The 12,820-nt window shown below is 37.9% G+C and overlaps 1 long non-coding RNA gene across 1 annotated transcript; it reads left to right on the top strand.

Annotated features, from left to right (window-relative positions):
* The first annotated feature begins 68 nt into the window (after window positions 1–68).
* On the top strand, window positions 69–4,612 carry LOC126187347 (uncharacterized). Its single transcript, XR_007537714.1, has 3 exons — window positions 69–4,038; window positions 4,150–4,309; window positions 4,400–4,612. It is a non-coding gene; the product is annotated as an uncharacterized LOC126187347 (long non-coding RNA).
* The last annotated feature ends 8,208 nt before the right edge of the window (window positions 4,613–12,820 follow it).

The raw sequence follows: 12,820 nt of genomic DNA, 5'->3' as shown, positions 1-12,820 counted from the left end.
ATGTTTACTGATTTGATGTGTAGCCTCTCGATATCTCGAACAAGCAGGAGTTGCACTGCGTGTTTGAGAGAACTAGAGAAGAAAGTACAGTGTTTAGTGAACAAGAGTTAACAACAACATAACATGACACTTTTTTTTATAGATTGGAAACTGATCAGTGTAGAACGACGCTGCCCTTAAAAACTTTTGTAAATTTGGGTGGTGTGCTAGTAGTTATCCGAAAGTGTCTGCACGATGGGTGCCGAGAAACCTGACCCTGGGTCACAAGAGTGCAAGAATTGGGAATCCGCCTCGATAACTTGACGCCGTGCGACAGAGAGGGAAATAGGTTCCTATTTAGAATTATCACAGGCAATAAGACTTGTGTGCCCCTCTTTATCCTAGAATCTAAGGCCGCCTCAATGACGTGGAACGCCCCCATTGACGAGCGAGGAAAAGATTCCAAGTGTCACATTAGTTGGGAAAGTTTATGGCCGCGCCGTTCTGGGACGCGAAAGGTGCGTTCTCCTTGATTTCCTCCAGCAAGGGACCATCAGTGCGGAACACTACTGCGATACCCTCACCCAGACTTGGTCCGCCATTTGACGAAACAGACCAAGGACTCTGGAGTAAATATGTTGGATAACAACGGAAAACTACTTACGGCCAAGATTCGTCGCTTCGGATGGTAAAATTTGGATAATATGGCCTATAGCCCCGATATTGCACCAACGGACTTTTATTGGTCCCTGCATTGAAAGACGCGCTCTCGGGACTTTAGTTCCAAACTAATGCTGAGGTGGAGTCGGAGTGGATTGTGCAACATGCCCTTGCATCCCAGGGCACCGAAGTTCGAGTGGTTTTTTTAAAACTGATTGCACCCTACGACATATGTCGGTGCCGACTACGTCGTAAATTAGTGCAAGGTGTATAGGTCGTGATGCCATGGTGTATTTGCTTTTACTGATAAGATGTCCGTGTGAAACAGTGACGAAACTTACTTTCGGAACACCCCACGCATGGTACGAACAAAACTGCATAATATTTTAAGCTGTGTAAAGTAGTTGTAGCAGAGAAGCAAGTACGGAAACTCGCAAGAATAATACACAGGGGCGCAGTAGACGAAACATACGGTACTTTGTGCTCCCCATAATATGAAGAGTGAATATTCGAGATTAACCGTGTTGAACATGTATCGGGAACCCCTCTTGCTATTAGTGAAATTGTTTCGTGTCTTTATTTGAAATGGTATTGTTTCTGCTTCATGGCAACAGCTAATTCAGTGCAGGTATTCCATGTATACACATTTAAGGTACACATCATGGCAGGCCTATGCTGCAAAATGCAAAAGTCTCAGAATCAGTTAATGAAAGACATTGCTTAATAACCCTGACAGTGTTTTATCAGGGCATTGTATCAGTAGGCACATGAATTACACAAAATTTGCATTTCTTTACACAAAAACGCAGTAAGCCTGGTATTGGCATGACAATATTGCATTAAAGTTTAGAATCTTATTAAAAATGGATGAGCAGCTATCTAGTCGTATAGGCTAATGCTTGCTCAAAAATGTGGAAGTCTACATAACTATCTTGCAGAAGTACAAAGAGCTTATTAAATAGCCTAATTTTATGCCCTAAAATCATAGTTATTAATTAACTTTTACTGTAAAGTATTTCTGGGGTGAAAGAATGTGTAATCAATAAATAACACTATTCCAGTGCCCAAAGATGGTCTTCTTGCAGTGTTACCCCATGGGGTAAATACTTAGGCCATTTTTTTTTCTAAAACTGTGCTGTTCTGCGGATGAGTATGCTTGTGCAGAACAATCTAGCCATACGAAACAAATGGGCCTTGCGCACATCATCACAGGTTACTAACAGCCAACAACAGTAAAGATGAATGCTACTGGCAAGAGACTACTTGCACAGCCATAAACACCCAGTCTGACAAAAGCAGTATCTGTCTCTTCCCATTGCATCCCCTAGGTCTTTATTAATGAAAATATGTGTGAGAGACAGACCTGCAGAATAAATATAATTTCAAATGAAACAGTACAAGCAAAACAAAATACTGCAGCTTGGACAAAGTCAGTCATATTAAAGAAAAGTCTGTTAGTATACTGTGTTAAACATCAGGAACCTCGCTACTACAGGGAACACTTCTCGTAGCCATACCAGTATTGGAAAATGAAAGGGCAGGTAAATTGCGTGTGTTGTGCATATAGTAACAACACTTGAAAATCATTGGAATGGGACAGTTTCATGTTGATGGGTAGAAGCTAACATTTCCTGCTGTAGAACCAATGTGAAGAAAGGGGGAGCGAAGTTGATCCTAGGCTATTCAGGTTGATGAATGTTGTGTTAAGCAGCTCTTTGAATGCTGTTCCCCAATAGTGGACCAGGAAACATGCAAGCTTAGAGTACTGGCAAGATATGTCTTAAGCTTCATAAAGCAACCTCGTGATAGTTTTGATTAGGTCATTCAGACATCAATGATTCTGGAGATTTTAATGGAGATTTTCTGTCAGATAGTACTGATAGAGACTACCTCTTTGTTGATGTCAAGCTTTGGATTCTTAACCTAAGTAAAGTTCCCTTTAAGAACTGAGGGACATAGTGCAATAGCCGTTGACAGATTCTTCGTAGACACAACCACCTTCAATGATAAGCCAGTAGTTGTTTTAAAAATGTGACAATGGTGGTCATATGTCAACAGTAAAATTTATGAATTATTAATGTATAGATTAGAGAAGAAAATGATTGTTGCCTATTACAGAACCATAAACAATAATTTACACACAGTGTTGAGAGATAAACTCCAGATAGAATGTTGGGAAGAGGTTGATAAAACAGGCAGTGTTTATGGAAAATTTTAATGTTTTCCTAACATGTCCATCCACTTTGAGTCATGTTACTTTCTAAAACAGCGTACAATTAAATAGAAGCAAGGATAAAGGATACATTTACTCCTAGGATGAAGGTATCTTCTGTAAGAAAGTGAGAGTGCTACCTAATTCAGAAGACAAACTGTAAAGAGTTGAAGCTCTGTTACCATCAGTATTGTAACATCCTCTGGGCATTTTGCTTAGCTAGTTTTATTCTTGCTGTTTGAGGATTGCTCAGTTATGACGTGCCACCCACTCCATTCACAGCATTGTAAGTGTTGGAATGTTGGTGCCCAAACGTTATTGGCTGTATAGAGATGTTGAGGTTCACCGATGGTATTGCAATTCTGTCAGAGACAGCAAAAGACCTAGAAGAGCACTTGAACGGAATGGACAGTGTCTTGAAAGGAGGATATAAGATGAACATCAGCAAAAGCAAAACGAGGATAATGGAATGTAGTCGAATTAAATCGGGTGATGCTGCCGGAATTAGATTAGGAAATGAGACACTTAAAGTAGTAAATGAATTTTGCTATTTGGGGAGCAAAATAACTGATGATGGTCGAAGTAGAGAGGATATAAAATGTAGACTGGCAATGGCAAGGAGAGCGTCTCTGAAGAAGAGAAATTTGTTAACATCGAATACAGATTTAAGTGTCAGGAAGTCTTTTCTGGAAGTATTTGTATGGAGTGTAGCCCTGTATGGAAGTGAAACGTGCACGATAAATAGTTTAGACAAGAAGAGAATAGAAGCTTTTGAAATGTGGTGCTACAGAAGAATGCTGAAGATTAGATGGGTAGATCACATAACTAATGAGGAGGTATTGAATAGTATTGGGTAGAAGAGATATTTGTGGCACAACTTGGCTAGGAGGGGGGATCGGCTGGTAGGGCATATTCTGAGGCATCAAGGGATCACCAGTTTAGTATTGGTGGGCAGTGTGGAGGGTAAAAATCATAGAGGGAGACCAAGAGAAGAATACACTAAAAAGATTCAGAAGGATGAAGGTTGCAACAGGTAACGGGAGATGGAGTAGTGCAACAGGTACTGGGAGATGAAGCAGCTTGCACAGGATAGAGTAGCATGGAGAGCTGCATCAAACCAGTCTCTGGACTGAAGACCATAACAACAACATAGATGTCGACCACAATGTTCCAGAGTGCTGCTGATGGTATGTAATATGTATATCACTATCCCTCCCTCTCCATATATGTTTATATAAAAATCAAGTGCTGTTGTTGTCATGTATGCTTAACAAGGGTCCTTGTTGTGTTTGTTCTAGTGACTGACAAAAGGCATACAATTAGTTGTGAGCCAGTGGATCCCTGTGAGCCAGCTCAATACTCCAATGATGTTGATGATTTGTGATGAGATGAAGAAGCGGGATCAGAAGCCACCACCATACCACTGATTTATTCAGGCATGGCAGAGTTTTTACATGAGTATCTGTCCATCTCTCTCTTTTTGCATGAGCATATAAGTGTGTGTATTAACTCCAGAAACTTATAGGCTGCTGTGTTGTTATTTTGCAGAAATGTTCAGCGAATTAGTGCTGCCGCATCTATCGTCTGCGTCCGCACATGGACTTTTTTGTTTTATTTGCTGCAATTCACAAATAACTGAACCTAGTGACCAAATTGTGCATTTATGTAATGTGAAGTTGTTATTGTTGTAACAAAATTTTAACAATGCTGAAGCTTTTATACTTGTAAACACAAAACTAACTGGGAAATAAAAGTGCTGAAAATTAACAATTTATGTATTTAGAAGACGGGAAAATAGAAAGATATGAAAGAGTTTAGATTCGGAGAATACCACCACTCATGCTCCCCATGAGGGAGGACCTCAGAAAGACATAGAGCCCCTCACTCCCGGCAACCCTACCCAATCAACTACCACTTGCCATCTGAGGATGAGGACCTCAGCAGTACTTTGAGCCTCTTGCACTCAGATGACAAGATTCTACATCTAGGTTAGGTACCTTTTCTTCATCTATGTCTACACTCTGCAAACTACCATGAGATGCATGGCAGAGAGTACGTTCCGTTGTACCAATTATTAGGGTTTCTTCCTGTTCAATTCACTTATGTTTTCCAGCATAAAATAATGTGTGGTTATGTTTTTATTTGATTCTGCTGTCTATTAACTATTACTACTTGTTTAATGTTTTGAGTGCTTCATGTATGAAGCAGCCATTCTGCTGTTCATGTTTCTATAACTAGACTTCATTCTGGGTGTTGTATGCTTATCAACACTGATCTGATCATTTCCTTTTTTATTCTTCTATGTTAACAAGTGTTGTACAAATTGTTGCCGGCCGGTGTGGCCGAGTGGTTCTAGGCGCTTCAGTCTCGAACCACGCGGCTGCTACGGTTGCAGGTTCGATTTCTGCCTCGGGCATGGATGTGTGTGATGTCCTTAGGTTAGTTAGGTTTAAGTAGTTCTAAGTTCTAGGGGACTAATGACCTCGGATGTTAAGTCCCATAGTGCTCAGAGCATTTTGAACCATTTGTACAAATTGTTACATTGCGGGAGGGGGGAATGTAGTGGCATGGGAACTGGGGAAGTAAATGGGTATCTTCCATGGTATTGCATAATATGTTCAAGGGATAGGAAAATAGCTGGATTGGAAGGGAAGATGAGTCCTTAAGGCTGAACTGGATAGTGCTAGGCAGGAATTGATTAGGTTAAGGGGCAGAAGGGTGAAGACAGGTAGGAAGTGGTAGCAAGGAAAAGGGGCCACAGAACAGGACAGTATCTTGACAGTTTCATCCTTGGCACAAACAATAGAGTTGCCCTGCTACCTCAGTTAAGGAAGGAAGTGGTTCAGGTAGATGGTAGATGTAAGTGTAGTCAGAACTCAAAAGTCTTTCACCAGGATACCATGAAAAATGTAGAAAATAGGAGGAAAATTTTGTTGTTAGTAGCCATGGAAGAGGTGTGGGCCAGACCTTGCAGGAAAAAGTGCAAGTTAACCAAGTGATAGAGGATGCACGATCATTGTGCAAGAGTTTTACAAAGCAGGATCGTGTTGCACTAGTGGGTGGAGCAGGAAACAGTACTGATAGGGATCAGGGCTACAATATTGAGTGTGACCTGGTGAAAATAGCATCTGTAGTGAACCATACAAATGTTGGCTTGGTTCCCGCTTTCATGTGGTATGGTCAGCTCCAATTGACCAACTCTGTCAGGAGGGTCAATATGGAACAGTATCAGCTGCTTTGTGCGGCTTCTTTGTCAGAATAGGTCTTTTTCCCGTTAATAGAATTGGCAGGTGGGACTTCACAAGACATGGCCTGCATCTCAGTAGGAAAGGGAAGGGTAAATTGGACTAAGATGAGAGCAAAATCTTTAAGGGGGACACTAAAACTCATGGGAGTACCCCTTTTTTAGGCTAAAATCAGTGTCCAGTGATTAAACATTGAATGAAATTAAGTTTAATGAGAAGCTCAGACAGGTAGGTATTAGAGATGTTGAAATATCACAAGATTCTCATAAAAGTACAGTGATAAATAGTATACTGCATCAGAATATCAGGGGATTAAAATGCAAAAAGATGAACTTCTTGTTTGTTTAGAAGATTTAGGAACTGAGGATGGAATAGATGTACTATGCCTTTCTGAATATCATACAGTCTTAGATATGAAAAAGGTGAAATAGGTGGCTATAAGCTTTCAGCACATGTACATAGAGACACTGTAGGGAGAGGAGGTGCCATGTAAGTTAAAATCTGTCATAGTGTGAAACATTTAGAAAATAAAAAAATTGTGTAGAGCAACATAAAGAAGATTGTCCATGTGAGCTTAAACTAAATAATGGTGCTTTTGTAATGTTGCTGTGTATAGGTCCCCATTGGGAAATTTTCGGTTATTTTTGAAAAACTTGGGTTGTTTGTTATGCTATCTGTCACAGAGGGAAGCAAATTATTGATTGTTGGTATTTCAGTGTAAATTTTCTGGAAGAGTCTGATAGAAACCTTGACCTTGAAGTATTACTAGGTTCTTTCAGTTTGATGTCAGTTATTGATTTTCCTACTCGGGTAGTACAGGAAAGCTGAACGCCGATAGATGTTTTTGTAGATTAAGATAAATTTAATCAAATAAAAACGTTTCCTGTTAAGAATGGTCTGTCTGATCGTGATGCACAGCTAGTTACAGTATATGAAATAGCTCCATACAGTAATGCAAACAGTCCTCCAAAACAGTGCATTCAGTTAACAGTTTAACAATTGAAAATTTTAGGGAAGTCTTGCAACAGTTAGACTGGGATGAGGTGTACAGAGAACCTGTGCTAATTTTTAAACTATTTCACAATACCTTTGTGAGTATATTTGAAAACTGTTTTCCTAAGAAAACAGTGAAATATAATTATAAGGAACCACCTAAAAAGCCATGGTTTACTAAAGGGATAAAAATATCTTTTTGAACAGAAAAGGAAAATATATCTTATAGCTAGGAGGAGTAATGACTCCGAAACAGTGAAACATTATAAAAACTACTGCACTGTATTAAGAAAATTTATTAAAAAGTCCAGAACATTGTGCATTATGTCTGAGATTAGCACATCTGATGATAAAATGAAAACAATGTGGAACATTGTTGAAAGGGAAACGGGGCAACTGAGAGCACAGGAAGATTGTATTTCTATCAAACTCAATGAAAAGGTTGTTAATAAAAAATTAGAAGTAAAAAACATTTTTAATAATCATTTTTAGGTGTTGCAGAGAAAATAGGATCCAGCTATTCATTATAAAATGCAAGGCAGTATGTGGAAGAGGCAATACCTATACAATTTGATAAAATTGAAATTCAACCCATCTCTCCCACTGAAATTTTGAAAATAATAAATTCACTCAAAAGCAAAAGCTCACATGGAATTGATGGCTTTTCCATCAGAGTACCAAAAACTTGGTCCCAACAGGTAAGTTGGATTCTCAGGCACGTATGTAGTGGCTCACTGAAACAGGACATTTTTCTAGACAGACAGAAATATGCCATTGTTAAATCATTGCATAAAAAAGGGGATAGGTCTGATGCTAACTACTTCTGCCTGGCCTCAACCTCTGACAGCTTTATTCAAAATTCTTGTAAAAGTAATGTATTCAAGATTAGCATCACATATTTGTAAACATGAAGTACTAAAAAAATGGCAGTTTAGTTTTCAGAAAGGCTTTTCAACAGAAAATGCTGTATATGCTTTCATTGGTCAAGTATTAAATGCTTTGAATAACTGAAAATCACCCATTGGGATATTTTGTGATCTCTCAAAGGCTTCGGGCTGTGTAAATCCTGAAATAATTCTATGTAAACTTAAGTACTGTGGTATGAGTGAGACAGTGCACATATGGTTTAATTCATATTTAACTGGAAGAGTGCAGAAGGTTGAAATTAACAGTACAGATAGTCTACAAAAATTGGCAGTCCTTTAACTGGAGAGGTATCGAGAATGGTGTCCCACAAGTGCGTCTTTGGTCCCTTATTGTTCTTAATATATATTAATGACTTGCCACTCAATTTTCATGAAGATGCAAAGCTAGTTTTTTGCTGATGATAGAAGTTTAATAGTCACACCCAACAAACAAGAATCAGCCGAGGAAATTGTAAATAGTGTCTTTCAGAAAATTATAATGGACCCTCACTAAATTTTGAGAAAACACAGTATATACAATTCTGTACAGTAAGTGGCACAACACCACTGATAAATATAGACTGAACAGAAATCTATTGCTAAGACAGAGTATTCAAAATTTCTGATGAGAGATTGAATTGGTAGAAACACATTGATGATCTGCTGAAAGGGTTAGGCTTGGCTACATATGCTGCTAAGGTTATTGCAATGATAAACAATCAGTAAATTAGCCTATTATGCCTATTTTCATTCACTGCTTTCATATGGCGTCTTGTTTTGGGGTAATTCATCATTAAAGAAAAAGTATTCCTTGCACAAAAGTGTGTAACCAGAATAATAGCCAGAGCCCACTCAAGATCACCTTTCGGACATTTATTTTAGGAACTCAGGCAATTCATAGTACCTTTGCAATACATATATTCACTTATGAAATTTGTTATTAATAACCCATCCCAGTTCAAAAATAACAGCGAAGTGCATAACTACAACACTAGAAGAAAGGATGATCTTCACTATTCTGGGTTAAATTTGACTTTGGCATGGAAAGGGGTGAATTATGCTGCCACAAAAATCATTGGTGATTTGCCAAATAGCATTAAAAGAATTTCTGAATGATAACTCCTTCTACTCAACAGATGAATTTTTAGATGTGAAGTACTAACTGTAAAAATAATAGTAATAATAATAACAATAATAATAATTGCTGAGCTTTGGAAGTATACAGGGGATAAGGCATTAGATAAACTGACAGAAATTATCAGCCAGATTGGGGAAACTGAAAGACTTCCACATGGCTGGAATTCTGCTCTAATTCATCCTCTTCGTAAGAAAGGCAACAGAACAGATGTAAATGACTATCATGGTATCTCTCTCATTTCAACAACCTATAAGATTCTGTCGAAAGCTCTGCAAACTAGCATGGAAGAACAGCCAGATTCACAGCTGGGAGAGCATCAAGGACGTTTCAGGAAGGGGCGATCATGCGTCAAACATATAATGAACCTCAAATCCATCCTTTCATACCTGAAGCTGAGGAATAATAATTTTGTTGTGACCTTTGTGGATTTCAAAAAGGCATATGACTCGATTGATCGTAAAACCCTGATCAGCCATGGCCTAGACAAGAAGACCAAAGTGATAATCCAGCAAACACAACCAAAACCACCTCAAAAGTGAAATTTGGAGGAGAAACAGCAGAAGCTTTTGAAATAAAGACTGGGGTGAAGCAAGGAGATGGGTTCTCACCTCTGCTCTTCAACTGTGTGCTCGAGAAGGTGATTCATGAGTGAGCTTAACGTACAAGCACAGAAGACTGGCCTGCACATTTCATTTGAGAAAACCGAGTTTATAACAAACATAAATCCACCACATAGGGAGCTTGCAGTGGGTCAAGGCAAAATTAAGCGAGTTGAAAAGTTTAAATATCTCAGAGAATGGATAACAGCCACCTTATCAGAGAAAGAAGCCTTCATATCTTGCATGAACAAAATGTAAATGACATTCCATTTAACCAGAAACATCTACAACAAAAGATCAGTATCATTCAATGCGAAGTTATGGCACTACTGCAGTGTTATACGTCCATAGGTCTTTTATGCTTCTGAATGCCTAGTAATGAACAAAAAAGGCCTAATCGAAAAACCGGAGGCCAAGGAAAAGAAGATTCTGGGGAAGATCTTAGCTACCATCAAAGAGAATGGGGAATGTAGAAGATGTCATAATCATGAACTGTATTCCCACATAGAGAAGGTAACTGATACCATCCAGAAAAGAAGGATTATGTTTTATGGACATATGACCCAAATGAGCCCTGGAAGACTCGCCTACTTTCAGGAGAAGAAGAAGAAATGGTCCTGGTTCACAGAGGTGGTGAAAGATCTTGAAGAAGTGAGGATCACCCAAGATGACATCTTGGAGTGTGTCCCATTCAAGTAGAAACTTGTGGCATGGCCGGGTCCCCAAGAAAAGTCAAAACTAAAAACAGGAAAGGCTTGGTACCAGGGGAGGAAAGGGTAACACTGAGAACAAATGCAGGAGCACTGGGTAAACATCAGAACACGTAAAGTAAGACAGCTGAAATAACATAGTCCAGAGATGGCCTATACGGAATGAATGAATAATAATAATAATAATAATAATAATAATAATAATAATAATTATTATTATTATATTTTTCTTTCTTTTCTAAGACATTATGTGTGGTCAAAAATGGAAAGTGACTTCCTTTTAACTGTACGGTATATGTTATATTGCATTTAGGAACTTTCGGGTAATTGAACATGTATCAATAATTATGGATTTCTGTAGTTGTATATATAAGTTTGGATGTAGCTGTATTGCATTGATGTACTGGTGGATATTGTGTGGTACGACTCCTGTAGTTGATAGTATAATTGGTATAATGTCAACTTTATCCTGATGCCACACGTCCTTGACTTCCTCAGCCAGTTGGATGTATTTTTCAATTTTTTCTCCTGTTTTGTTTTGTATATTTGTTGTATTGGGTATGGATATTTCGATTAGTAGTGTTAATTTCTTCTTTTTATTGGTGAGTATAGTGTCAGGTTTGTTATATGGTGTTGTTTTATCTATTATAATGGTTCTGTTCCAGTATTATTATTATTATTATTATTATTATTATTATTATTATTATTATTATTATTATTGTTTCTCTTTCCTGTCTCAGACGTTATGTCTGGTCAAAAATGGAAAGTGATGCGGACCTTGATCAAGCGTGACTTCCTTTTAACTGTACAGTATATGTTACATTGCATTTAGGAACATGTATCAATAATTACAGATTTCTGTAGTTGTATGTATAAGTTTGGATGTAGCTGTATTGCGTTGATGTACTGGTGGATATTGTGTGGTATGACTCCTGTAGTTGATAGTATAATTGGTATAATGTCAACTTTATCCTGATGCCACATGTCCTTGACTTCCTCAGCCAGTTGGATGTATTTTTCAATTTTTTCTCCTGTTTTGTTTTCTATATTTGTTGTATTGGGTATGGATATTTCAATTAGTGTGTAAATTTCTTATTTTTATTGGTGAGTATGATGTCAGGTTTGTTATGTGGTGGTGTTTTATCTGTTATAATGGTTCTGCTCCAGTATAATTTGTATTCATCATTCTCCAGTACATTTTGTGGTGCATACTTGTATGTGGGAACGTGTTGTTTTATAAGTTTATGTTGTCAAGCAAGCTGTTGATGTATTATTTTTGCTACATTGTCATGTGTTCTGGGGTATTCTGAATTTGCTAGTATTGTACATCCGCTTGTGATGTGATCTACTGTTTCTATTTGTTGTTTGCAAAGTCTGCATTTATCTGTTGTGGTATTGGGATCTTTAATAATATGCTTGCTGTAATATCTGGTGTTTATTGTTTGATCCTGTATTGCAATCATGAATCCTTCCGTCTCACTGTATATATTGCCTTTTCTTAGCCATGTGTTCGATGCTTCTTGATCGATGTGTGGCTGTGTTAGATGATACGGGTGCTTGCCATGTAGTGTTTTATTTTTCCAATTTACTTTCTTCGTATCTGTTGATGTTATGTGATCTAAAGGGTTGTAAAAGTGGTTATGAAATTGCAATGGTGTAGCTGATGTATTTATATGAGTGATTGCTTTGTGTATTTTGCTAGTTTCTGCTCGTTCTAGAAAGAATTTTCTTAAATTGTCTACCTGTCCATAATGTAGGTTTTTTATGTCGATAAATCTCCTTCCTCCTTCCTTTCTGCTTAATGTGAATCTTTCTGTTGCTGAATGTATGTGATGTATTCTATATTTGTGACATTGTCATTGTGTAAGTGTATTGAGTGGTTCTAGGTCTGTGTTACTCCATTTCACTACTCCAAATGAGTAGGTCAATATTGGTATAGCATAAGTATTTATAGCTTTTGTCTTGTTTCTTGCTGTCAATTCTTTTTTCAGTATTTTTGTTAGTCTTTGTCTATATTTTTCTTTTAGTTCTTCTTTAATATTTAATATTATCTATTCCTATTTTTTGTCTGTATCCTAGATATTTATAGGCATCTGTTTTTTCCATCGCTTCTATGCAGTCGCTGTGGTTATCCAATATGTAATCTTCTTGTTTAGTGTGTTTTCCCTTGACTACGCTATTTTTCTTACATTTGTCTGTTCCAAAAGCCATATTTATATCATTGCTGAATACTTCTGTTATCTTTAGTAATTGGTTGAGGAGGAGGAGATTAGTGTTTAACGTACCGTCGACAACGAGGTCATTAGAGACGGAGCGCAAGCTCGGGTGAGGGAAGGATGGGGAAGGAAATCGGCCTGCCCTTTCAAAGGAACCATCCCG

Source organism: Schistocerca cancellata, chromosome 5 (genome assembly GCF_023864275.1).
Source record: "Schistocerca cancellata isolate TAMUIC-IGC-003103 chromosome 5, iqSchCanc2.1, whole genome shotgun sequence".
In the NCBI taxonomy this organism is placed as follows: Eukaryota; Metazoa; Arthropoda; class Insecta; order Orthoptera; family Acrididae; genus Schistocerca; species Schistocerca cancellata.
The sequence above is the reverse complement of the archived record's forward strand: the minus strand, read 5'-3'. Positions and strand labels throughout refer to the sequence as shown.